General features: G+C 45.0%; 1 pseudogene; it reads right to left on the minus strand.

Annotated features, from left to right (window-relative positions):
• LOC122905311 overlaps positions 1–20,230 on the minus strand; it is a 56,144-nt pseudogene extending 35,914 nt beyond the window's left edge.
• Between the last annotated feature and the right edge of the window lie 6,483 nt (positions 20,231–26,713).

Here is a 26,713-nt window from a genome sequence, read left to right on the forward strand (position 1 = left end):
TGTACCCTGGGCCCAGCTGACTGGACCACAGGTGTCCACTTACCCACAGAGAACCAGTCGGAGTCTACTCAGTGAATGTCAGGGTTGGGTGGGAAGAAGGAAAGGAGAGAGACAGACAGTGGAGGCTGGGGGAAAATGAAAGCTTCTGCCTTTAACCCTAAAATTTCAGAGCAACCAGGAGGCCAAAAGAGGCAGGAAGAAAGTCACCTGTGCCCTGGGCAATGGCAGTGCCCAGGCAGCAATGCCCACTCTCCAAGGAAGAAGCTCTGGTCCACAGTGGAGGCTCCAGAGCTCCTGTGGGAGCTGAGAGCTGGAATATGGTAGGAAGGCAGTTGCTAAGGGAGGGTTCCCCCCCCCCATGCTGTATTTGCATAGTATACCCATTGTTTTCAGCTGGGTTGTTTGTTTTGGGATAGCTTGAGTAAGAGGAGCTTAATTCTCCCAACTACCTCTTGGCACTGCTCATGGTTGTATCCATGAGCGATTGCCACATACTGTTGTGTAACAAACCACCCCAAACCTCATGGCTTCCAACTGCAGGCCTTTCTTCTCACGCTCCCAAGTCTGCGTGTCTCCCAAGTCTGCGTGGCTCAGTGGTGACGGCACTGAGCTCCAGCTCCTGCTGGACTGGGCTTCTCCTGTGGATTGGGTTTAACCGTCTGTGTGTTCTCTCTGGGGTCCAAGGCAAAGGAGCAGCGGCTGTAAGGGCAAGCTCTTTCCATGGCCTGACTGAGGAGCAGAAGGGCAATCCCAGCCGTCTGGGAACCAACTATTAGTAGCCCACTGACCGAACCAAGTCACAGTTGATCCTGAAGTCCAGGGAGAGGGAACCGTACTCTTACCATGGAGGTGGAAGGGAAGACAGGAATATTCTTTTTTTTTTTTTAAACATTTGTTTATTTACTTTAGAGGGGAAGAGGGAGAGGGAAAGAGAGTCTTAAGCAGACTTAAGACTTAAGCAGACTTAAGCAGACTCCTTGCTGAGTGCAGAGCCTGATATGGGGCTCGATCTCACGACCCTGAAATCATGATCAGAGCTGAAAACAAGAATCTGATGCCCCACCCACGCGCCACCCAGGCGCCCCGAGGTATGAATATTCTTAAACAATTAGCCATCTACTACCCTCATGTCCATGAACATTCCTCCAGCCCGCATACTTGCCTGAGCGCGGCATGAGAGGTAGAAGTTCTCTTCTAGACAGTCGCCTGTTAGTGCCCAGGTTGTGCGAGCTGATTCTTGCTGGGGGACTTACCCCCCACCGAATGGCCTCCCCAAGATGGCAGTTTGAACAGAAGACCCCCGAAGCTCTGACACCACTGTCCCCACAAAGCAATGATGCCACCTGGTAGTTTTATAGTTCGGATTTGTTTACAGTCTGTGCCCTCTCGTCCAGATGATAAGTTTTTACAAAGGCAAGAGCCTGTGTCTGTTTTATTCACCTCTAGTGGCCCCGGCGTCCATCACAAAACAGTCACCCAAAAAATATTTGTTGAAGAGTTGAGTGAATAAGCCCTCAGCAATAGGTTTTACTGTATTGGAGCCCAGGTCTTCAGGATTTCCCCAAATGCTGGCTGCATCCCTCATTTTAATTTCTCCAAAAACCTCCTCCTCCCTCCCCTGCTCTTTTGCCAAGTGAGCCAAGGTGGCTGGCTTGCATGCTGAGTGGTGACCCAGCTTCTCCATTGCTGCCTGGGGTCCCCCCCCAGCTCCTGCGGTGACCTCTGTGAGGAGGTTATCTGCTTGGACAGGTCACCTCTGCCCTGATCCGGGTGCCCTCTGTGGGTCTCCTGACCCAATGACAATCAAGGTGTCCTAATAGGCTGAGCATTGCTTTCTTGGCTCAGAGCTGTCAGGATGTAAACGCGCTGGGTTCCGTTGATTTTCTTCTCTCTGTCCATCTCCTCTTTCCTCTAGTGCAGTAGGATAATCTGATGGTGGAGGATTTGGGGAAAGGATTCCTTCCTGGTGACCGTTAACATCAAGCCCTAATAAGCCCAAGGCACAGCTCTGTCTAGATTCAGGGCTTGACCAAAAGGACCCGAGGCAAATAGCAAATGTGAAGTCAGAGTATAGGCTGGGATTTTCCAAGGGCTTTAGAGAGACGTATTTGGGCTCCAACCTAATCTCTACCACTTTACTGAGCATGCGATGAGGACAAGTTTGGAAGGTTCTCAGTTCCCTCATTTGTAAGGGCTAAATGGTGCTGCCCCGAAGTGCATGTGGCAAGATTCAGGGAGAAAGTCCATTCCAGGTGCCCAGCACAATGCTCGTCCAACACTGAGTGCTCCAAACAACCTGTCCTTCCTCATTCCCACCCCAAATGCTTATGAACTTGTTTATTTTTTGCCTCTAAGTTTTGCAGTAAAGGCAGGTTAGAATAAATATAGCATCAACCTTGAAGAAACCAGGTTAACCTATAGAGAGTCTGAATTTGGGAGGACAGAACAATCCCAATTTTTTTTTTAACCTGCTCAAACTATGTGTCTGATAAAGCCTACGATGTATAAACTTAATTATTTAGAATATTTTATCACCTTTTGGAAGACTTTTGTGAATATTCAAGCTCTGAAATTCATAATAAGCAAAACTCGGAAACACTGAAGTTGCTACAGGATGGTGGGTGTATCATAGATATATCAATGAAGATTTTGAGTATCTGAAACAAGGATAGTAGAGTACATACCAAAGTCCTGACATATCACCAATGATACCATATTACCATGTTGTATTTCCAGATGAAACGGGGGAGCAGGTGTTTCCCACACTGATGTGTTCTGGAATGCTCTGTAAAGTTAAGCTTGCTGGCTTACGGTCACTTCAGAGGATATCACTCAGTAGTGCTCCCTCCCTCTCCCCCCGCTGGCAGGGTCCTAGGATGTGATCTCAAGTTCAGCTCCAGCCCTGACCCCTCCCAGGAACTTCCAGCCTATGATGAGCCTGTCTGCTGTGCCTCCCCCCTTGGATGTCCCCTAAACCCTTAACACCCAACACCTCCGAAGTTCCCATCTCCCCCAGTCCTGGCTGTCTTCCTACTATTTTTCTCCGTTTTTAGCTGTGGGCTTCATCATAGACCCAGCCACACAGGCCAGAAACCACGAACCACCCACTCTGTCCCTTCTTTCCTACATTCAACCAATCTCCAAGATTGTCCATGGTCAGCAAGCAAGCGTGGTCATCAGCTGGGCCAGGCAGGACTTCAGATGCCAGGAACCCAGAGACGAACAAGGCAGGCCCTTCAGCTACTAGAGCTGTACCTCCCACACATTTCTTGCCTTTGCTCTGTCCATCCCGCCCTTACCACCTCTCCCTTGGCTGAGACCTCCTGACCCGTTGTCATTCCAGAATGCAGATCTGTGTCACTCCCTTGCTAAACTCCTCCCGACTCCCCTGGACCCCAGTTCCCAAACATCTGGGTTCTATAGGGCACTTGAGGAGAAACTAAGACGAAGCAAAATAAGATAAATAGTAAAATAAAATAATAGTGGAGAGCCAGGTAGAGCTGCCAACTCATTCTTTCCTTAAGTAAGTCATTTGAAACAATAACTATTTAATGATTGCTGCTTTTTTGTGAAAGAAAGGTCGTTATAGCCAAACGGTAAAAAAAAATAGACATAATGTAAGGGGGAAAAAAAAGTTCTTTAAATGCCGCAGTTGTCCATAATTTTTTCATTTCGGCAAAGCCTGTGGGAACTCCATCATGAAAGACCATTTAGGAACCAGGGCCTGTGAATGAATAACCAACTTCCCCAGGATGCTCAGCCTTGGGCCCTGGCCTCTTCCCACCTGTCCCCAACCCTGGCCCAGACTCAGCCATGCAGAGCACCTGCCTCCTCCGCCCGCAGACTGAGCTGATCCTTGGCCAAAGCCTTTGTTCCTGCTTCTCCATTTTGCCCAGAACGCTCCTGCCCCCTGTCTTTGCGGGCGCTGCACTTACTTTTCGCAGCCCAGCCGAGGAAGACCCCGTGGTGGAAGTTCCCCTCACTCCCAGGTGTAGAGGCTGGAGTCAGTTACACTTCCGAGGTGCGTCTGACTTCGTGGCTGAGTCTGCCCTCCCGCCTCTAGCCCCATCGCGGCCGCTGCCAAGCCACATGTGCTCCTTGTCGCCTGGCGAGTCAAGCTCCCTCCTCACGGTATCTGAGCCGACGTGGGGGCTGCAGGTCCCATGGCAGGTTTGCGCCCAGGTTCCTGCTGCCTCTTGGGTCCTCAGAGGGGCGCTGCCCTCCGCTTCCCTCCAGTAACACCGACATATCAAGCTTTTACTGAAAGTTTGTGGGGTGGGGGGGAGGATTAGATTGCCGCTGAGAGTAATAGCAGCAGCAGCTTAAAAGCAAATGTGTCCTAAAATTCTCCCAACCATTCCTTGTCCTCAGAGAACCTCCTTAGACGTCAGGCCTGTCATGGCGTGAGTCTCACCCCCAGCCCATTTGCACAGCTCGCCTTCCTTTCATTCACCAGCCCTAACTCCTGTCAATTCCCTGTGCACAACAGCTTGGGGCTGCATCCTCTCCCCGAAGATCTGGGTCTACTTTTGAGTATCCAGAACTCACAAATGAGTGAAAAGGTGCTGTCTCCCGGCACCTGGGTGGCTCAGTCATTAAGCATCTGCCTTCTGCTCAAGTCATAATCCCAGAGTCTGGGGATAAAGCCCTGCCTCAAGCTCCCTGCTCAGCGGGAAGTCTGCTTCTCCCTCTCCTTCTTCCCTTCCCTCCCCAGGCTCATGTTCTCTTTCTTTCTCTCTCTTTCTCTCTCTCCCTCTCTCTCAAACAAATAAATAAATAATCTTTGAAAAAAAGTGCTATCTCCCACAGATCGATCCCCATTAGCAACATACATCAACAGTAAGAGTTCGGAAATCAGTTTGCAAATACATAGGCAGAGGGGGGTAACTTCTTCAGACACCAGGCTCCATCAATGGGAAGGCAGCCATCTAGAAAGCAGTGGGATTTAGTTGATGGGGCTTGGTTTGTTTGTTCGAGTTAGTGATTATTTTCTTAGAGATTTGTCAACACAACTTCTCTGGTGGGCTGGAGCTTCTGGGGACAGGGGCTTACTTATCTTCCAGGAAGAAGCACTCAGTACATGTTTGCGGAACGAATTAAAGAGCTCGGGAGCAGAACCAGCTCAGCTTAACCAACAGTGAGCACGCAGGGAGTATGTGTTGAATAAAACACTAACTCAAAGGGATACATGCAGCCCTATGTTTATAACAGCATTGTTTACAGTAGCCAGATTATGGAAGCAGCTCAGGTGTCCATCAATGGATAAAGATGGATGGACAAAGATGATGTAGTACATATGGGAATGAAATGGAATATTATCCAGCCATAAAAAAGAATGAAATATTGCAATTGCAGTGACGTGGATAGAGCTAGAGAGTATTGTGCTAAGTGAAATAGGTCAGTCTGAGAAAGACAGATACTGTATGGTTTCACTCATATGTGCACATTAAGACACAAAACAAATGAGCAAAGGGTGAAAGAAAAAGGAGACAGAGAGACAGACTAAGGAACAGACTCTTAACTATAGAGAACAAATGAATGGTTTCCAGAGGGGAGGTGGGGGGAATGGGGGAAATAGGAGGTGGGGATTAAAGAGCACACTATCGGGACGAGCACAGAATATGTATAGAGTTACTGAATCACTATGTTGTACACCTGAAACTAACATAACATTGTAAGTTAACAATACTGGAATTAAAATGAAAGCTTAATTTTTTAAAAAAAAGGAAATACTAAAAAATAAAGTAAAATAAAATAAGGCAATACTTATTGAATAATAGACTGAATCCATACATTGATGAATATACGTTCTGAGCTGCTATACCTTACTCCACTTTCTTCTTAGCAGGCTCATATCTGTCTATTTTGGACTCAGGCTATTAACCTGACCCCAACTCCTCATGGCACAACTTGGTCTGACTTTGGGCCGTATAGAGTTTAGGAGTTAAGGACACAGGCTCTGCAATCAGATAGATGAATTTTCAAATATGTGTCATATAGGAGTCCTGCATGACCTTGAGCAGGGCACAGGGCTTAAGTGTGAGTTTCTTCCTCTTAAAATTCAGAATAATAGTCGTACTGACCTCAGAAGGTTTGGGGAAGGATCAATTGGGATAATCCACATAACATACTTGGAATAAGGCCTAGCACAGAGCAAACACCCAACACATGATGGGTGTTGTTGTTAATTACTGTCATTGTTTCCTCTTTGCTATTATTTTCTCAGGGGTCTGGGCTCAGTGAGAAGACTCCAAGACCTCTCCCCAGGACATTTTTGCCTCCCTTTGGAGATTATCGTTAACCCCTCTTCGCAAGGTACCGCTGCAGTGAGTGGAGACGTTCTGATTATTCTTAAGTGTGTTGTCTTCAAACCTAGTTGGGGGAGGAGGTGGTTTGTGTTAACGACACAATTTTTTTTCTCTTTTAACAAAATTTTATGAGAGATGCCAACATGCAATGAGATTAAAGTGGAGTTTTTATAGATGCAGCTGCTAAAGCCACTTGCCTCAGTTGGCCTCCTAATTCCTTCAATTATTAGTATGTGAGATTGTCCAAATTATCCAGCCGAGCCTCAATTTCTGCATCTGCAAGTGAGTATACTAATGGTTCACACCTGGCAAGGCAGTTGCATGAGACAGTGAATAAAACAAGTGGCACCTACTATGCACTCAGAAGTTAGCAATTTTTACAAGGGTGTCTGATGGTGGAGGAGAAGGTGAACCAACTTCCAGTTACGGCCCAGGCATCTCTTGGAACCACATTTTTAAAAAGTCTAGAACTTACTGGTTGCACTGTTCTGATCTTAGATCTTCCTATGTCAGTGCTACCACCACCATTTAGGAACATTCCAGAATGCCTCTCCTGTGACCAAGCACTTGGTTTTCTCCACAAATCCCAGTATGACAGAAATTTGCTTTGAAAAATATCAGCTCATGTCCCTGTTGTGTCCTTTATCCTTGGCTTTAAAAGCTATATTTATGGATGGGAAGGGAATTGTATCTAAACCATGCAGACCCATGTCATGCTCAGTTTAATTGAATTTGTTCTGAGAAGATGCCTTTGTCTTTTATCTGTCAGTCAAGAAAAATGAAAATAATTTGTATGGTTTAGTGTGTGTTTTCAAATCTTTTCAAAGTCACCAATAATGTGAATCAATTTGAATTCAATTGGATTGATCTAGGGATGCCTTGGTGGCTCAGTTGGTTAAGCATCTGCCTTTGGCTTGGATTGTGATCCCAGGGACCTGGAATCAAGTCCCGCATCAGGATCATAGCTCAGCAGGGAGCGTGCTCTCCCCCTGCTTGTGCTCTTTCTCTATCTGACAAATAAATAAAATTAAAAAAAAAAAAACTGAATCGATCTAGAAGAGATCTAAAAAGATTGTCACTTTTACAAATGTGTCACTTTTGCAGACATGATTCTTTCCAGTTATATAAAGACTATGGATGATTAGGATGTTATTTGTAAATCCAAAAGGAGTTAGATTAAATAATGAGATACACTTGAAATCGAGATGACATAAAAACCACACCAGGATTTCCTCTATTAAAGAAGAAGGTTATTTTTAAAAATCAGGACAAAAAATAAACTATTAACTAGGTTTTCAGTCTAAATAGCCAAAGTAATAAGATACAGTTTTAATTGGTTCAACAAATCCTTGACTGGCTGGAATTCTTCAGGAGTAGCATGCTTTGGCTAACTGCATTTTTTCAAACTTGCAGGAAATTTTTCTAGAACATAGTTTACCCCTCCCTTTCTCCTTCCTTCCTCTCCCTTTCATATTTTCTTTCATTTCCTTCTTAAAAGGCATAAGGGAAATAATTTGTCTGGCTTTCTGGGCAATCATTCTGAACATGAAGTTTTACTGTTCAGTTTTGAGGTATGGAAACTAGCCTGATTAATTTTTTGAACAATTAGTGAGTAAGTCTACAGTTATTTGACAGATCCCATCATTCTCTATAACCTGGTCTTGATTTCCTTTCTTTATAACAATGCAGTGCTAACTGAAAATCAGCAATTCATGTTCTTTGTATGCATTTACTATCTACCCGGCCCTCTCAAAGGGAAGCTGCATGGGGCAGGGACTCTGTCTAGTTCTTGACTGAGTTTCCAGCACCTAGTCTGGCCCAAAATGAGTACTTCATGAGAGTTTATTGGAACACAAATACCTTGGTTTCTGATTCTTTGCCTTTGACCAAAAGGTCAAATGTAAACTTTCCTCCTGGGTTCTACCTCAATGACCTTGCCAAAATACCATCACAAGAAGTCCCTGCTTTTCATTACATAGTGTTCTAGAAGACCGCCTCATAAAATTGATTACTACAAAGCAAATTGAGCTTCTTTTGAAGTAAAGGTATTTAATTATAGAACCTCTTGCAAGAATATACATATGCCCAAATTATAGCCCAAAGACAAACAATTTTTTAACCACTACAAACAGTCACCATATTAAAATTATCTCCCAGATCCCTGGTCTTCAAATTGTGCTCCTCAGACCATTGTGGGTTCAGCCACAGCATGCTGGGGTCTTCCTCAGGGAGTGGGAGGGGAGAGCAATGAATGGGCCTCTTCTCTCCCTCATCCTTCAACCCTTTTGTTTCACTTAAAGAAGGGATTCCACGGTTAAGGAAAGTTTGAAAACCAGGGTTGTAGATCTAGATTACTTTAAATCTAGATTATCATACTTCTACTTCATACATTATACTAGATTATCATACTTCACTGTACCTTACAGTGTCCCACTGAATTTCTATTCACTTAAGCCATTCAAAAATACTTCCTAGGTGCCTCCTCTCCATGGCCCTGGAAATACAGCTGCAAATCAAATAGACAAAATCTCTGTCTTCACCAAGCTAGCATTCTTGTGGGTAAGACTACCAAAACCAAACCAAATACAAATACCAAAATATATGTTAGGTAATAAGTGCTAAGGAGAACAAGAAATCATGGTCAGGGTGGTGGTGAAGGAAGGTGATGAAGGAAGGCTTTACTGATTAGGCAACATTGGAATAGAGTCACAAGGGAGGTGAGAAAGGAGCTGGGCTGGTTTCTGAGGGAAGATTGTCTTACCCAAGGGAAGAACATGGGGGAAAGGTTTTGAGGCAGAAGTGACTTAGTGTTTCCAAAAAATGGGAAGGAGGCTGGTGAGGCCATGAAGGAGGAGATAAGTCAGCAAAATTGGGTTGGGCTGGTAATGACCCTGTGGCACTTTGACTTCTACTCTGAGTGACATGAAAGGCATTGAAGCATTTGTGGCAAAGGAGTGGTGAGATCCTTCTGACATCTGTGTTGAGAATAGATTGTAGAAGGACAACAATGATGTCAGAAAACCAGTTAGGATGCTTCTGCAAACATCCAAAAGAGGAATGATGGTGGCTTAGTCAAGGTGGTAACAATGGAAAGAAGACATCAGATTCAGTATATATTTTGGAGGTAGAACCAAAAGGATATTGCTGATTAAAAGTACAATGTGAGAGAAGGAAGGAGTCAAGGATGACCCCAGGGTTTTACCTTGAACAACTGGAAAGACGGGGTTGTTATTTTACTGAGATGCTCAGCTTTCATATAGAATGTTCTTGAAAGATACCCTGGTGTCTTCTGAGAACTCTAGGTGTTGAGGAGAGGGTCAGTCGACCCCCAGCAGAATCACAGCAAGCCTCAGAGGCCGGAATGTCTATGAATTCACATGGTTGAATGGGAAAAAGAGAAAGTGAGAAAGTGGCCTCCCTGAGAGAATTTTCCCCCAGAAAAGTTGAAGAAACTAGCTGGAACTCTACCCGACCCCACCTCTTCCCCCTACCGACCCCACCCAGGAATCTTTGGAGGCTTAGGTGGGCAGAACCCAAGATTCCCTGAGCTGGGCTTGGGATGTTTTAAAGCAGAGATCCCTCCTGTACATCTATTCCTTCTGGTCATCTCTCTTTCTGCTTTTCCTGTGGTTGTCCTGTCTTGAGCTCTTTCTCTTGAATCTGTTCTCATGAAAATGCCTGCTTTCTGCAGGGGCAGAAATGTGGTTTAGCCATATTTTTCTCCCCAGCACCTGGAATCTTGCATTTATTTGGTCATCCACCCATCTGAAGATTGGGGAAACAAGATGAAAATGGGTAAAGATTCAGAAAGTCCCACCTTAATGATTTGGTACCCTGGAATGTCTCTACATGTGTCTAACTTGTTACCCTTCCCTGGGCCGGTTTGCTACATAGAAGATATCAGCAGCAGTCAACATGCAATAATTAAGTAGGCTAGGAAAGCCTGGTTCCCATCTTCATGGTCCATATTTAATTCAAATAAATCAACACTTAGGATCTTTTAAATTCTCCATTAGGGACCTGTTCCTCTGTTTCAAACACTACCACATGTTTGGATTCTGTTTTTATTGTGAAAGTGATCCCACTGGTCCAGCTTTTAGGCAGACAGAATGGAGTTGAGCTAGAGCTCTGAATCTTGTGAAGAGTGGATACGGGAAGGTGAAGAAGGGAATGCTAAAGACAAGCATGTTCTGTCATTTTCCCCTATTCTTATCACCTTAACAAAAACCAAAATAATTTCTTTATGTTTGTAGTTGGATTCTCCCATAGATTGATTTTACACTTGTGGGATTGGATGCTCTAAAGCCTTTTATAGGGTTCAGATTTCTTTCCTTCCTTTTTCTTTCTCTCTTTCTCTTTCTTTCTTTTTCTTTCTTCTTTCTTTTTTCTTTGTTCCTCTTTCTCTCTTTCCTTCTTTCCTTCCTTTCTTCCTCCCTCCCTCCCTTCTTTCTCTTTCTTTTTCTTCCTTCCTTCCTTCCTTCTTTCTTTCCTCTTTCTTTCTTTCATTCTTTCTTCCTCCATGTTCAGCATGGAACCCAACACAGGGCTTGAACTCATGACTATGAGATCAAAACCTGAGTTACTCATGCTCCTTGGGTTCACCTTTTCAATGTGCACTGACAATTGCCTGTTGCTTGGCTGAAATAGAATTCCTGACTCCCTCCATCATTATCCACACTTGCCTCTAAGAGAGAGAGAGAGAGAGAAAAGCCTATTTACTTACCCCTTCCAGACTAGTTATCATGGTGCCCACGGGTCAGGGGGAGGTGGGTGATGGCAAGAGGATCTGGAAGGCCAAAGAGCTCAGAAACTATGTTCAGTGGAGAGGCAGGGGTGAAAATGTTAAGATGAACATGAAGGAAAAAGAGCAAATGAAAGGAACTGACAGGGCTGAGGAAGCCACTAACATAAGGAGGAAATACCTGTGGATATTGACAAAGATAGATCTGACAGGGGAGAGGCAAGGTGATAAATGAATAGGAACCTGTTCCGTCCTTCTTCAAAAGAAATAAGCTGAATGTTAGCAGTTCCAGAGGAAACAAGAGTCACAACTTCATGGCCAGTGCATTTGGATTTTGACCTCTTTTTACAGACGGTTCCACGGTACCACAACTCTGCTATGAACAAAATCTTACTTATTATTATTATCATGTTTAGACCTGAAAAGATGATATACATTTGTGATCAGAAACGAGAGCCTGGCAGCTGAGAATTGGTTTTAAGCATGTTGGGAAGTGACTGACCTGATCTCAATTCTAAGTCCCAGAAGGAGGTGGAGAAGGTAAGGGCATATGAGCAGGGACTCAGGAAATCAGTAACAAAGTGAGAAGTGGGAAATGATAGGTGCTTTCCAAAGAATTTGAGCAACTCCTTTAAATTGCCAATGCTTTCCCTAGTCAGGGAAAATATGCTTGGCCACTGTGTGTTCAGTAACATCTGGATCCATAAGACATCTACATACATGAATATTCATTATATCTGGCATTTTCTTCTTTGACTGTCAGTCCTTGTCTTTTGAGCCATTTTGAAAAGTTATCTTTCTAAGGCATAGTGTATGCACTTCTTGCCAGGGCATTATATCATAGACACAAAACACGAGGCTGGGACAAGCTTCTTTGCAGCAAGACTTAGAGGATAGAATGGGAACACTGGTAAACCAGAGCTCAGCCCAAACCAGGGATGTGGAGAGCAAAAAAGATAACCATTCTAGGACATCAAATAATGTCTGTAGATTGATGAAGTCCAAGGAACCATGTTAGTCAGGAAATAACCCTCCACTTCTTTCCACATTGAGGATTCTGAAGGAGCTCTGTAGGTAAGACTCTGGTTCCAGACATTGGCACCAAATGACCACCTGGAGCCTTTGGCTCTGACGAATGGGGATGGACTTCATAGAGCAGAGAGGTCTCTTTTGACCTCAGTTAAAATCAGGCTAATGGCCTCCATGGCTCCCTGGATCTGATCACTCTTATGGTGAAAAGGGTCAGAAACAATTAATCCAAAGGAGGAGTGCTTCTTCTGAAGGCTCAGAAGAGAGCTGGTATGAGCTACCCACCACCATCTTAGAGCTGGAGGGTAATGGCAGTCCCAGACCCATCTACTCCGACAGCCTCATGGGAACTTCACGGGTAAGAAAGAATGCAGAGGGAAGATGACTCAGAGTCAAGCCAAGACCACAAAGATGCTAGGGCTCCTAAGCTCTTTGCTCTTCAGCCCATAAGCTTTACTCTCATCATTGGGACTTGACAATATTGTTGACCTGACCCATATCAGTTCTTCCTACCCCAGGGATCACACAGCGTGGGAGCCCCGAAGTGCTACAGCTGATCTGAGCATCAACCCTAAATCTCACACAGCCAGGTGTGCAAATAAATATTTGTCACCTCCTGAACCCTTCATGACCTTGGAATGCCAGGCATTTGCTCCCTGTTTTATAAAGATTTTTAATACAGAATCTTCACTGCAACCTGTGTAGGATTATCTATCATGTTACAGATGGAGAAACGAAGACTCAAAAGGATGAAGGACTTTGCCCAAGGTCAGGTTGGTGTGGGATATTAGCTCGAAAGCCCTGTTCTTCCTTCTCCACTGCATTTCTCCTGGATGGAGAGTGTGTGAGCAGAGCTGGGCAGGACCTTCTAAGAAGCATGGTCTGTCTGAGACAAAAATAACTTCACCCTTTCTTTGTCATCCAAGAATATCCTCATGAATGTCCTCCATTGAAATGCATTATAATGCAGTCACACTCCATGAAACATGTGGTTCTGTTTGCCTGTATGCCAAATGTCCCTGGCCAGCTGGGCACTTATCAGTACTTTTCCTTCTAGCACTGCCTGCTATGGACGGTACTTCTCGGCAGTTTCCAGTCCTTTCAGTATCTTTGTGCACAGCTGCTGTGAGCGGCCCCGAGGACGCCTCCGCCTTTCCCATCAATTCATCAGAGCGTTCTGCTGCCCGAAGACCTTTTTCTCTGATTTCAGTATTCACAGCAATAGCCTGAAATGGCTGGAGTCACCCAATACCCAGTTTTAGCATCCCAGAGGGACTAATCAAACTGGACTTATAGACTGAACTGGGTATTACTGAGATTTTTAATTTTAGAGACTTCCCCTATACTCTTCACACAGCTGCTTCTAATGTGAGCATCTTACATAACCATGGTGCCTTGGCCAGAGCAAAGAGATCCACACGACCTGTACGCATACTTGCAATGGGCAGAGCACGTGAGCGCTACGTAGGTAATGGATACTTCCTAATTTGCTACGTGATCTCATTTGTACATAATAGTCCAGAAAGCCACTTTCCTCTTGATGCCTCAGCTTGGGAAGTTCTTTGTGACAAAGTGTTCTATGTCCCCTGGCCCCACTGGAAATTTATAGCCATTGCAAATTCAAACTTTTGGTCCTTTTCTTCTTTATTATAGAAATGAATTCTATAGAATTCTGTAAGTCTGTCATTCTATCTAATTCTATATTACAGAATTAAGAAAAAGAATGAGATGCACTTAAAGCAGAATAGCAGCTAAGTGCATAATTTCACCATTCCTGGTTTGATTTTGTTTATCACGTCCACTCAGGGGCCCGTGGGCTAATACTATTTACTTAACCAAGTATGGAAGAATAAATATTGCCACACTCATTTCACTTGACCCAGCGGATACAATCCATCCTGCGGTTTCTCTCTCCCTTAGCTTTCAGACAACCCGAGTACAGCCGCTGGAGAATGTGGTGATTTCTAAAGAAAACTGGTACACTGGGATTGCTGTCTTATCAGTTCTCTATTTAACACCTGTGTTAACAACCAGATAATACAAACGCAGCAAAGAAGAAGGCTAAAGAGAGAACAGAGGGAGGGAGGAGAAGAAAGCAAAAGGTTTTTTTGTGTTTTGTTTTGTGTTTTTAAGTTGTTGAGGCAGAGAAGAAATCAGGAATGAAGATGGACAGGAATGAACTTGAAGACATCCAGGTGGCGGAAAAGGAGGTAAGAGGAAAACCAGGAGACTTCGTTTTCCTAGGTCAGGTCTCCTGGAAAGAAATCCTGAGATGGAGATTCAGGAGATTTCAGGAACGACATGTTCAAGGAAATGAGGGAAGCAGGATTGGGCAGAGGGAGAAATTAAGATGTGATGCTGCAGTAGCTTTAGTCTGTCCAGCACAACTGAGACTTCTGGAGCTGGGAGGGACCTGTACAGTTGTCCCAAATTGAGGCAAGAGGCCTGAACCGTGCACATTCACATCAGCTCACATCAACCAGTCCCTGGCTATGGGCTATCCCTGGGAAGGGGCTGAATTTTGGGCCAGGTAGTTTGTTCATCTGAGGGCAATTCCCGGAGATGGGCTGAGCCTCGAGCTGTCCGCCGGAAGAATGAGTTGCTTCGATGTATTGGAGGAGCCTGAGAGACACACCAGAGCATCTGCTACATGTGGTAACTTCAAGTCCAAGAGGAGAGAATATTTTGAGAAAGGAGTGGTGTATGGAATATTTCTGAAAGGCTGGCATAGAGGAGAGTAGAAATATGCCAAGATGGAGGTTTTGGTGACTTTCACCAGAATAATTTTAGTGGTACTGGAAGGATGAAGTCTAGAGGAAGGGCCTGAGAAGAAAATGGAAGATGAGGAGATGGATACAGCAATAGAGATAACTCTTCTGAGAATCTTATCAGCTAATAGGAGCAGAGGGATTGGGTATTAAATGGAGAAAGACATGGAGCCAAGGGAAGGCTGTTTTTTTGTTTTTTGGGTTTTTGTTGTTGTTGTTTTTAAGATTTTATTTATTAATTTGACAGAGAGAGAGATCACAGGTAGGTAGAGAGGCAGACAGAGAGAGAGAGGAGGAAGTAGGATCCCTGCCAAGCAGAGAGCCCGATGTGGGGCTCAGTCCCAGGACCCCGGGATCATGACCTGAGCCGAAGGCAGAGGTTTTAACCCACTGAGCCACCCAGGGGCCCTGGGAAGTTTGTTATTTAAGTCAAAAGATACTAGCATGTGTTTTCTGACCCCCAAAATGACATGAATGTTGCAGAAACAGAGACCTAAGAGAGGGCTGGGCTGGTTGCAGGAGTCACGATTTTGAGAAGGAACAGGATGCAGGGCACAGCTGGAAGGATGGCCTGGGATAGGGGCTGGGACCCAGTGTTCATTGTAGAAACACTGTAGACCTCTAGTGGGTACCAAGTGGCTCTACCTCCTAGCTTGTATTTGACAGAAGAGAGGAGAGATAGATCAGGCCTAACTGGAGCCATAAGATTCCCTCTCTGGAATTTGGAGTAGAGATTAAAGGAAAGAAGTCAGTCTAGGAATGTCTCTTGAATGGTGATTTGAACCAAGGAACTAAGGAGTGGCCATTTCCATCCACCATGTGTTCAAGGAAGTACAGAGAACATGAAGCAAGAACCTGTAGACATGAGAAATGGGAAAGATTCCTGTTGACTTTGCAAATCCAGGGTCCAGAACAGTCTTACTATCTACAATATGGAGCACTGACTGACTGATGTGATAGCCTCACTCCAGATACCCAAGAAGGCATGCTTGACCTGAGTCAGCCTTCAGCAGAGTCACCACGTGACTCAGGGCCCTTTCCTGGACCTATACCGGAGCCATACCGGACAACTGGGTATGAGAAGATGTGAAGTCATAAGGAGCAAATAAGATAAATATGGTTGTGGTTTCAATGAACTTTATCTAACCATTAAAATTGATTATAATGATGACCACATAGAAGCATAAAGCAAAACAGAACACTGATTTTAATGCACATGATCATAGCATAGTAAAAAATGTATTTGGGAAAAATACATCAAAATGGGAATAGTTGTGTGTTAGGTTAATGCGATCTTGGGTATTTTCCCCCTTCTTTTCCTATTTTATTTCTAAAACATCGCTATTTTATGCAGACAATTGTTTTTTTAAAGATTTTGTTTACTTATTTGACAGACAGAGATTGCAAGTAGGCAGAGAGGCAGGCAGAGAGAGAGGAGAAGCAGGCTCCCTACTGAGCAGAGAGCCCGGTATGGGGCTCAATCCCAGGACCCTGGGATCATGACCCAAGCTGAAGGCAGAGGCTTTAACCCACTGAGCCACCCAGGTGCCCCTATGCAGTTAATTTAAAACAACTCTTCTTCCTACAGCTCACGTCTGAGCAGTTTGGGTAGTTTCTGTGAGGCCCTCAAATCATCACAGATCATATATATAAAAGGAACTGGGGCCCCAGGAAGGCCATCAGAGGATGTGGTTGTGAGCATCAAAGGGGACACCCACCAGCTGGCTGGGACATGAATTACAGCCTCTCAATAAAACCCAGGAGAACAGGATGACCTCTGAGAAGGATCAGCTCTTGCAGCCTGTTCCCATTGCAGAAATACTGCTGTGAAATAATGGGAGAAGAGGCTGGGCCATGTCGTCCCAGGGAGCACAGGTGACAGTCTCCTGGCCAGGCACTGCCCTCCCTCCCCCTCCTGCTACCCATCTCCTCCCTTCCTCAAGAGCTCTCCTAAAAACTCCAAGGGTTTTATTATGAGCCACTGAGAACTGACCCTGAACTTCATCTTTCCTAAATGCCTTCAAATTATCTTAATGAGGATTCTCCTCCACGCTCTGGGACATCAGCTCAGGGCTGTCCTAGGACTCTTCTTTCTAGGTAGGTACAATAGGTCACTAAGTAGCTTGCTCAGAGACACCCCCTGGGAGATGACCTAAAACAAGAATTTTGTGTTCCTGGGGCTTGGGAGTGTTTCTGAGCTCCCTGAGCCTGACCTGTGTTTCAGGAGAGCGAGCACTGGAAAGAACAAGCAGTGGAAGGAGAGGAGGACTTGTGACCCAAGTGGTGCCCTGAGTGCATGGTCACATTTCTGTGCACCTGTCGCTCCCTGAGCTTCCTATTGCTACAAATCCATCAGGCTATGCCAATTCCTCCAGTTGAATCACCACCTGTAAAATCAGGTTCTACGTATAAGAATGTATTCCAGTCTCCTGACTGGGGGCTTCAGGTCATTTTGCTGAATCCTTGAATCACCGCGGCCTGACTAGGTATGAGATCAGCCTTTTGTCTGGTACATGGAGATCTGAGCTTGCATCATCTGGGGCTGGTGCTGCTCTAACCCCTAATCCCTCTTCTTCCCAGTGGTGTGCAGACAGCCTCAGGGAAGGGTTCAGAAAGGTGAGTGAGCCTGCAGTTCACAATGGTGTGACCACAGAAAGATGTGGGCCGTCGGCAAAGCTACCTGAGGTGTCTGTCATCTCTCTCTTGGCGGTACTGTCTCTCCCTGGCTCACTCGCTGGGACTGGCTGCTAAGGCAGGGACCCTCCTGGGAGTTAAGAAACTATAGGCTTTGTGTGAAGAATCGGGAAGTGTAAGCCAGGTTCCAGATGGGAATTGCTGGAACAGTCTTCTCTTTCTGGGCCACCTCCTTCTCCCTCCATTACCATTCAAAACTTGTTTTATTAGGCTGTTATTTCATGAAATTCCCTCTTTTCCCAACTTCAGCTTCCTGTTTTCCTGGTCACCCAAAAGGGAAGGGAGAACATTGAATTTTTAAAACAGCTGCCCTCTTGCCCCTCCAACACACACACACACACACACACACACACACATCTCTCTCCAAAGCACTTTATCCATTTTTAGCAGAATCAAAGAGAAAGGAAAATGTGGCATTTTCGATGACCTATCTTATTGTCTGGTCAATCTATCTGGCTAGAGAATGATGGATTTTATAATAGGGCCTCCTAGTTCAGGCTGGCTGTGCTGTGATTGGCTCAGTCTTGTTGCAACAACAAGGCTTTTGTCACTAATCCTTTGTAGGTCTCCCTGGAGGGTAGAGGTGGCATGTCCCATACAGCTCATCTAAGGTAGTTTTCAATTTAGTTGCGCTAATATTACCAGTCTTTGAGGGGACAAGTCAAAACTTTTCCTTCTTTTTTTTTTTTTTTAAAGATTTTATTTATTTATTTGACAGAGAGAGATCACAAGTAGGCAGAGAGGCAGGCAGAGAGAGAGAGAGAGGAGGAAGCAGGCTCCCCGCTGAGCAGAGAGCCCGATGCGGGACTTGATCCCAGAACCCTGAGATCATGACCTGAGCCGAAGGCAGCGGCTTAACCCACTGAGCCACCCAGATGCCCCAAAACTTTTCCTTCTTCATGTGTCTATGTGTGGATATTCAGTCCAAAACACCCAAGAGAAATTTCTAGATACATTTACTTAATTAATTATTTTTTAAATCAAAGTGTCACAAATGTTGATTTAAGCTGTTGTCTAATTTGACCCAAACTATTACAGCAATGATAAAAAGCATATGCTACACAAATTCTTTAGAGTTTTATTACAAGTGAGTACTTTATACATTTATTAAAATAAAGTGTTCAAAGTTACATTTTCACTTAAATACTAGGATGTAAAATTTCCAGGAAAGAGTAAAGAGTGGCACCCTAAGTTGTAACTTTTTTTTTCTTTCAAGATTTATTTATTTATTTGAGAGAGAGAGAGAGAGGGAGCACAGGCAGGAGGGACAGAGGAAGGGGGAGAGGGAATCTCAAGCAGACGCCACACTGAGAGCCCGACTCAGGGCTTGATCTCAAGACCCTGAGGTCACGATCTGAGCCAAACCAAAAGTTGGACACTTAACCGACTAGCCACCCAGGCGCCTATAACTTGTAATTTTTTAAAGTGATCTCCTCTGCTAATAAGTGGAACCCAGGGGGGCACCTGGGTGGCTCAGTGGGTTAAGCCTCTGCCTTTGGCTCAGGTCATGATCTCAGAGTCCTGGGATTGAGCCCCACATTGGGCTCTCTGCTCAGCAGGGAGCCTGCTTCCTCCTCTCTCTCTCTCTCTGCCTGCTTCTCTGCCTAGTTGTGATCTCTCTCTCTCTCTCTCTCTCTTTGTGTCAAATAAATAAATAAAATAGTAAAAAAAAAAAAAAAAAAAAAAAGTGAAACCCAGGAGGTCTGTCTACATGCTGTAGGCAGGGTGCAGTGGTAGGGGTGACCCAGACTGTGAGCCAGCTGACTCCCGTGATGGTCCCAAACTATCATTCACCTGCATGCTGTGTAAGTATGGGTCAGTCCCTTTGCCTTTCGGGGACACTCTTTCCTTCTGTGGGACACAGGGTGACTGGATATGATAACTTCTAATTCTAAAATGCTATGGTACTTGGAAGAAGGAGGAAATTTAGAAGCATTTAGTTTAGGCCCACTGCTTGATTTTATAAAGGGCAAGCTAGGAATGGCTTTGATATTTTGATGTGGTTGGTAAAATACCATCTCAGGAAAAGGGGAAAATTAGATGAAATTTACATTTCAGTGACCATAAATAAAATTTTATTAGAGCACAGGCATTCCCATTGCTTGTGTATTGTCTATGGTGGCTTTTACACTACAGGGGTAGAGCCGCGTTGTTGCCATGGAGACCGTATCCTAAAATACTATAGTCTTTTACATTAAAAGGTTGCTGGCCCTAATTTAGTCCAACTGCTTGATGCACGAGGAAATTAAAGGTTGGGCAAGTTTTGGTTCAAAAAGAAAAAACATAGTTATAGAAAGATACATTTGGCCATTTGGAAGCATCCAGAGGGACAAACACAATGAACAGTAAACAAAAGTTGAAGGAAGCAAAAGAAACTTCTTCCTCAAATGGCAATGGATAACGTGTAACACAAGAGATAGGACAAAGAAATTGGGAAGCCCTTGGAGCATCCTGTCTTTACTTGTATGGAACAGCCAGAGTCACTGTTTTTTTTTTTTAATCTGGAATCAGATTACGATGGATTCCTGTGGGGGATTTGGGAAGTGGGCGGATCACACCAGAATCGGCTCAAGATTTTTCATTGCTGATAAGATTCTTGGAAACTTACCTCCAAACTCGCTGAAGGAAATGAAGGTGAACGTTAGAAATGCTTTAGTGGACCTTTTCAAAAGTGTTGGAGGTCTGGACATGGTGACTAGGGGAAGGAAGCCTGGAACAGATTAGAACTTGTGGTCAAATAGAAATTCAGCGCTTGAAAATCCCAAAGCCCTTTATGACACAGAGGCTCTCCGTAGAAGAGCCAGCATAGTTCTGAGAGCCTGGCCTTTACTAATGACAGGACTCGTGGCCTGGCAGGATGAAGTGTGGAGTTGGCCATGGATCGATTTTAGGAAGGTTTATACAAAGTTTTGTGGGGAGATAAAGCTCATCATCTTATACTCCACACAAGACAATTTCCTTTGCCTGGGAAGTTACTGGTGATGTGCTGTAAATATTTATTTATTTATTTAGCCCAAGCACGAATCAGGGAGCGAAGCAACTGCCCCAAGATCCATACTTCTGGTGGTCAGTCGGGTACCAAACATCTCCCTTGTGGGAAGAGCCCGAAGCAGGTAAAATATGAACTTGAACTTGCAGAACAGACGGGATGCACCCTGGAAATTCTGGTTCCTGTCAACACGCAGCACATGTTGCTGGATCCGTGAATTGGAAGGGTTCTCTCTAAATATAACCCCGTGGCTAACGGCATGAGTGTACCAGTCAGACTGCCCAGGGTTGCATCTGAAATCTACTGCTTGGATTCCCAGGTAATCCCAGGTAAATGACTGAAACTCTGAAGTCTCATTGTCTTCTGTAACAATAACAACAATTTTTAAAGAATGGTAATAATAGTACCTACACTGTAGGCTTCCATGAATATTTAAATGAGATTATCGACAGAACGTGTGTGGGAGATCTGAGAATTAGTGAGTGCTCACCGAATGCCCCCTGCTCGATGCTGACTGCATCGTCCAGCCTCTTTGAGGATACGGGCTTACTAAAAATATGGATATAGGAGCCAGTAATTCTGGGTTAGAGTTCCAGCTTCACCGCTGAGTAGCCTTGTAACCTCAAGGAAATTACTTTAACTCTTAGAGGTTTAGGTTTCTTACCTGTAAAACAGTGATAATAATACTTACCCTAGTGATAAAATATACTCAAAGTGCGTGGGAGAGTTTCCAGCACTTAGCTATTTGGGTGAAGATCATGATTATGGTCATTATTATTAGTTATTGGTCCCCTAATATACAAAAATATTCTGAAGGCAGGCTGAAACACAGCAAGCCTGATGATATAAGGAGTGTCCGCGGCAGGCACAGTATGAAGACTTTTCACATAAATGATTTGATCAAACAGCGGTAAAATGGGTTTGAGTTGTCCTGAAATTCCTCTGATTGGCTAAGAGACAGGATGCAGGTGCAAGGAAGATTCTGGAGAGGACCCACTGGGCATTCCCCACTGGCTGGGGACCTCCTCCGACCCCAGAGTTCTCAGTGCTGATCCCAGAGGAGATATGTCTTCTGGCTCCTTTGATTCTCTCCTTTGGAATCCCTGGGATCTGGCTTCTTGCTTTCCCACCTTCCTTCTGCCAATTTCTGTTATTCTGGTTTCCTGTCGGGCTGCTCAACATTTGGAACACGCGATTACAGTACCACCTCGTGTTCCAGGTAAAACGTAGGCTCCTGTCTCTTCTTCCTTATCAGCAAGAAGATGGAAACGATGGCCTCTGGAAAGGAAAGGGGCCTTTACTATCTGGCCCAGTCTCTTCTTAGTTTGCAGAGCTGGGCTCCATTTCCTACCATTAACAGATTTGTTTACTTATCTGATATTCCCCAGATTGAATTCCCGGGCATCCACGGTGATGGGGCCTGAAGAACCTGCTTTCCCTACTACTTGCTACCCACATCCTTTCACTTCTGCTAACTCCCTCACAATGAACAGAAGGGAGCCTATCTCCTGAGATCGAGAGTTACAAGAACATGTGTTATGGAGATTAGTGGTGCATCATTTAGCATAAATTGTGATAAGGCCAAGGTGTTGCTTCTACTCAATTTCTTAAGAACTGAGGGCCTCTTTTCCCAAATAAGCCAGATTGGAAGATTTGGCTTTCCTTCCGCTTTCCTACGGGCCCATATGGGGCTGGGGGAGGGGCACCACTGGGGAATAAATAATACATGTAACTCAATCCCTGCATTTGTAGAGTCTTTCCTATAAAAGACCAGGGGATGACTTCATCCAGCTTTTTCATTTTACTGATGAGGAAGGCAGGAGCTATGGTGACAGCTGGATTCTAACCAAGCCAAGATAGGAGCCCAGGCCTCCTGACTCTCAGGATACCACTCTTGCCTCTTCAGAGCCCATGTTGCATCATGGCTGGAGTAGATTCTCCTTGGTGACTTTTCTGATTGTTCTATGCAGCCAGGACTCATTCGGGATGAGCCCAACCTCTTACTCTTTGGTTTTGAATGATTGGTCTTCTCTGTGCAGACTGTCCACTGCAGACTTAAAGATTTCCCCCTGTGGCTTACAGTCAAGGCAGATGTTTATTTGGAGTGAAGGGTCAGGCTGCCTGATTTCAACTGGCAGAAGGTTTGGAGGGTGAAGTTACTGCATGTTCTCTCAGCTGGGGTTGTGCTGGGAATCCAAGTCCCAGTAGGAAGGCTGACTCTGTGCTAGTTCAGAAACCAAGCAGGCCTCAGAGTCTGAGGCCCACTTACTGCTTTCCTCTCCAGCAGCCAGCATCCTACAAAGCTAGACCAAGGAGTGTTCTGATGCCTTTTAGCCATGGTAGGTTGAGTCAAAGGGTGATATCAGGATTGTGTCCCAGGAAATACTGGTATTGGTCTGCAGTGGTATCTACACAGCAAATGGCCAAGGACAGGAACCCTGAGGGGGAGGTTGGGAATCAAGGTACAAAAGTCTGTCAGAATGTTTGTGTGGGCAAGACTACCCCTTCTTGGCCAAGGCAATGTGGGCAACTCACTTTGAGTTCCTTGAGGGAGATGTTATTCTCTCCATCATAAAGGCAAGGAAAGTGAAACTTGTAGAATTTCTTAGCCAAAGTCACAAAACTAGTGTCAGAGTCAACACCGGAATCTGAATCTTCTGACTCTAAAGTCTATTAGTCTAAAGTCTAAAGTCCAGGTCAGAAAAGGCCATTGACATTCACCAGAAAACTCTGATTGCCAGGTATGGTGTGGCATTTTGTAATCTTACAGTCCAAGAGCATCCAATTCAACAACTCTAAATACATTTGTTTCCTTTGCCACATGCCCTATAAGAGGGCTGTCGAGGACTTCACTAGACACAGTGAAAGAGGAGGGGCATGGGTGACATGCTGTCTATACTCAATCTCTAATACTCCCCCAACCATCTCTTCAACCAGAATTGCTCCATGCCTGTGGGTTGGAATCACAGGTTTGAAAAGGATTTCCACAGGCTCAGACGATGGCTCAGTCAGTTAAGCATCCAACTCTTGATTTTAGTTCAAGTCATGATCTCAGGGTCCTGGGATAGAGTCCCCTCTGGACTCTGTGCTCAGTGGAGAGTCTCTTTCTCCCTCTCCTTCTGTCCCTCTCCTTCCCACCTCCCCTCCAAAATAAAAAAGAAGTCTTTTTTTTTAAAAAAAGAAAAGGTTTCCACAACCTCTGTTCATCTAGGTGCTGTTGCCTCTAGTCCAACAGTTTGTGTTAAAAGAAACTCACAACCTAGGTGGGCTCCAGGATCCTCTAGAGCTGAGCAGATGACGATATCTGGGTGGCGCCCATGAAATTGTCTTCTTGGGTGGAAAGCCTGGCAACACCACCAAAAGTGTGATGATGGGAAGCTAGAAGTCAGCAGCTGCCTTAGAATTTCTTCACATTCATTCATTTACTTGAGAATGTTTAAATGAGAACCAATATACATCTGGTCCCTCAGTCAGTCTACAAAGGCCCCAGTAGATACGGTTATGACCCAAACAGGACAATCACTCTGATGTCACCCTCTAAAGACCTAAGCAGGGTACCCTCAAATCACAGCTAATCATCTGTCAGGCAAAAACTCATCTAAACTTTTTAATAGTGATGCTATTCATGGTTTTGGCTGTCATCACCTCTTGACATAACTCGTTTAGTAAGTTGCTAGCACTGGGCACTTCCTTTTTTCCCCTGTCCTATATTTACCTCTCACACCTTCCAGGGGGAACCCCTAGGTGCTGTATGTTGGTGAACAAGCTCAACCTGATTTGCCAGAAGCACCAGTTGAACAAATAATTCTGGAACCGACAGTCCCGACAAAAGACATCATTGTGGATACACACTGGGTCAGGTTTTCAGTCCCCTGAAAGACCTTCCCCTCAGTGGTGCTCTAAAAGCTAGGGCATGTAAAACATTCTTTCTATTCCTTAGGCAGCTGAACAGCTGGAGAATTCTGAGCAGCTGAGTTGGGCTGTGGTTGTTTCTCTTTCACCTGAGTTCCTTCACATAGACTCACTTTTATCGCCCTAGCCAACCCTATGTACATTTAGAGAAATGCAAACAATTCTGTTATCTTTCGGTATTCTGAGGCCCAAACTTCTCTGTCTGACCATGTCTGCACAGGTTATCAGTAATTCCAGAATCTCTTTGATGCCTTCTAATATTATCTACTATAGATGCGACCGAGTTAACAGGCATCAGGAGGGAACAAGGGCATAGCTCTGGAGAGAGGAGCCCAGATAACTATGCGTATAACTCTTTGAGCTCCGAAGAGTTTTACAATGTGTAACCATTTGCAACCCAAGTTTCTCCATGTAGGTCACACAGGCCCCACGGACTGTGACATATATCTCTCTGTGGTGGGACCATCAGCCAGAATGGGACTGTGGCGGTCATGAAGAGAGGAGCAGGGTTGTCTGACGGCTCCAACCGCAGCCTCTGTGGGGCTACCATCACACATGTGTCATGAGTGGCCATGTTTCCCATGGGCTGCGCCCAGCCGGTGACCAAGCATGACGGAGTTCCTGGGCGTGGCCGGACCCAGGGCTCCTCAACCCTGGCTCCAGAACTCCCCTCAGCCTGGCTGACGCCTTCTGGGGACTGTCCTGCAATTCAAGACTCTTGCTATTTAACTTCCCCTTCATGGGGGTCGGACATGCAGCAGTCTGAAGGCTCTCCCTGCCTTCGCCGGCCCCATCTTTTTCCCTTCGCAGGTATTGTCCTCAGTCGGTCCCTTAACATCTCACCTGGTCCGGTGCCTGCTTCTCCGGGGATGTGCACAAACACAGGACCCACCACCCTGCTCTTTTTTAAAGTCGGTTTCGCCCACTCCTGGTGGTTTCCTGGATGGTCTCACATGGGTTCACCGATACGGGCTACATGACACCAGCTGTCATCCCTCCTGCTCCAGCCCTGGCTTCCTGGGGAGATGGCGGCACCATAGACTCTGATGGTCCCAAAGTCTCCTACTATGGTGCCACATCTGCTTCTATTTGTGGAGTCCCTGACACCCACTTCTGCCAATGCTGTGAGACTCACAAAATACCAGAGCCCTGTGCTGACATGAGGCCATGCCCGCTGCAGACAGAAGTATCCAGGCCGGTCTGCTCAGAAGAATCCCTCACCCTCATTACAGGGGTCCCTGTGCAGAGCTGCCTGGTGCTCCCATCGTCATATTTCACTTTTTGTGAGAAGAATTCAATTCATTTTTTACCCATAGTCTCCCTTCCTTTGAACTTGGACTCAACCCTCAGCTGAAGGACCAGCTCTGTGACACACTATCTATAAAATTGTACTTCCTGTCTAACACTGGGAGAGCCTGCCTTTCTTATCTCTTCAGATGGATGCTTTCTTACAAGACTTCATTCAAAGAGTCTTCTTGTGGATTCTCTAAAATGTCTAGATTCCAGAGTGATTATAGCAAAGACCCAAACTGGGCCTACCATATTCTGGTTTTGGGGATTTTGTGGATTCATTTGTTTGTATGTTTGCTCTGTGTGTGTGTGTGTGTGTGTGTATGTCTGTGTATGGGGGATGTGTAACAGAATTTGTGTAATTCTTGCTTCTTTTTCTCCTGCCTCGTGAGAGGTCCCTGCCTCCATCATTTTGATGGAAAAGTATCTGTTTCTCGCCAGTTCTGTTTCCTTCTCGGCTGGCTGCCTTCATTCCCGATGCTCTCTTATCATTGCCAATATTTCTACTTGACGACTTCTGGTCACTGCATACGTCAGAGTTTTGTTGGATACATTTAGGGTTAGGGTTGTACTCATGTGGTAAGAGTTATAAGTGAGTACAGTAAAGCAGGGTTTGCAATACTTTGTTTGCAAATGGTGACTAAATTAGGGAGAAAGGAAACTGGAGGGATCTAAGGCTTACCTAGGGAAGAACGCTAGAAGCTACACTAAGTAGCCTTGGCAGATTTCCAGAAAAATTAATGGACATGCTTGATGAAATTTCCCGACTGATGAATCTACTCACACCAAAAATAGTCACATGTTGTGGCAGATACTGACGACTTTCCTGGGACTTCATCACTATCCCTGTGTACCCTTCACCTAGTTTTGCTGAGTTTTTATTCTAACAGCTTGTGGCTATGACTTTGCTTTGGAATGTTTCCCTCATGTTACTGGAAGACTTTGCTGCATGTTCGGAGACAGAAGTTCCTGGGATTTTCCA

This window comes from Neovison vison, chromosome 4, assembly GCF_020171115.1.
Source record: "Neovison vison isolate M4711 chromosome 4, ASM_NN_V1, whole genome shotgun sequence".
In the NCBI taxonomy this organism is placed as follows: Eukaryota; Metazoa; Chordata; class Mammalia; order Carnivora; family Mustelidae; genus Neogale; species Neogale vison.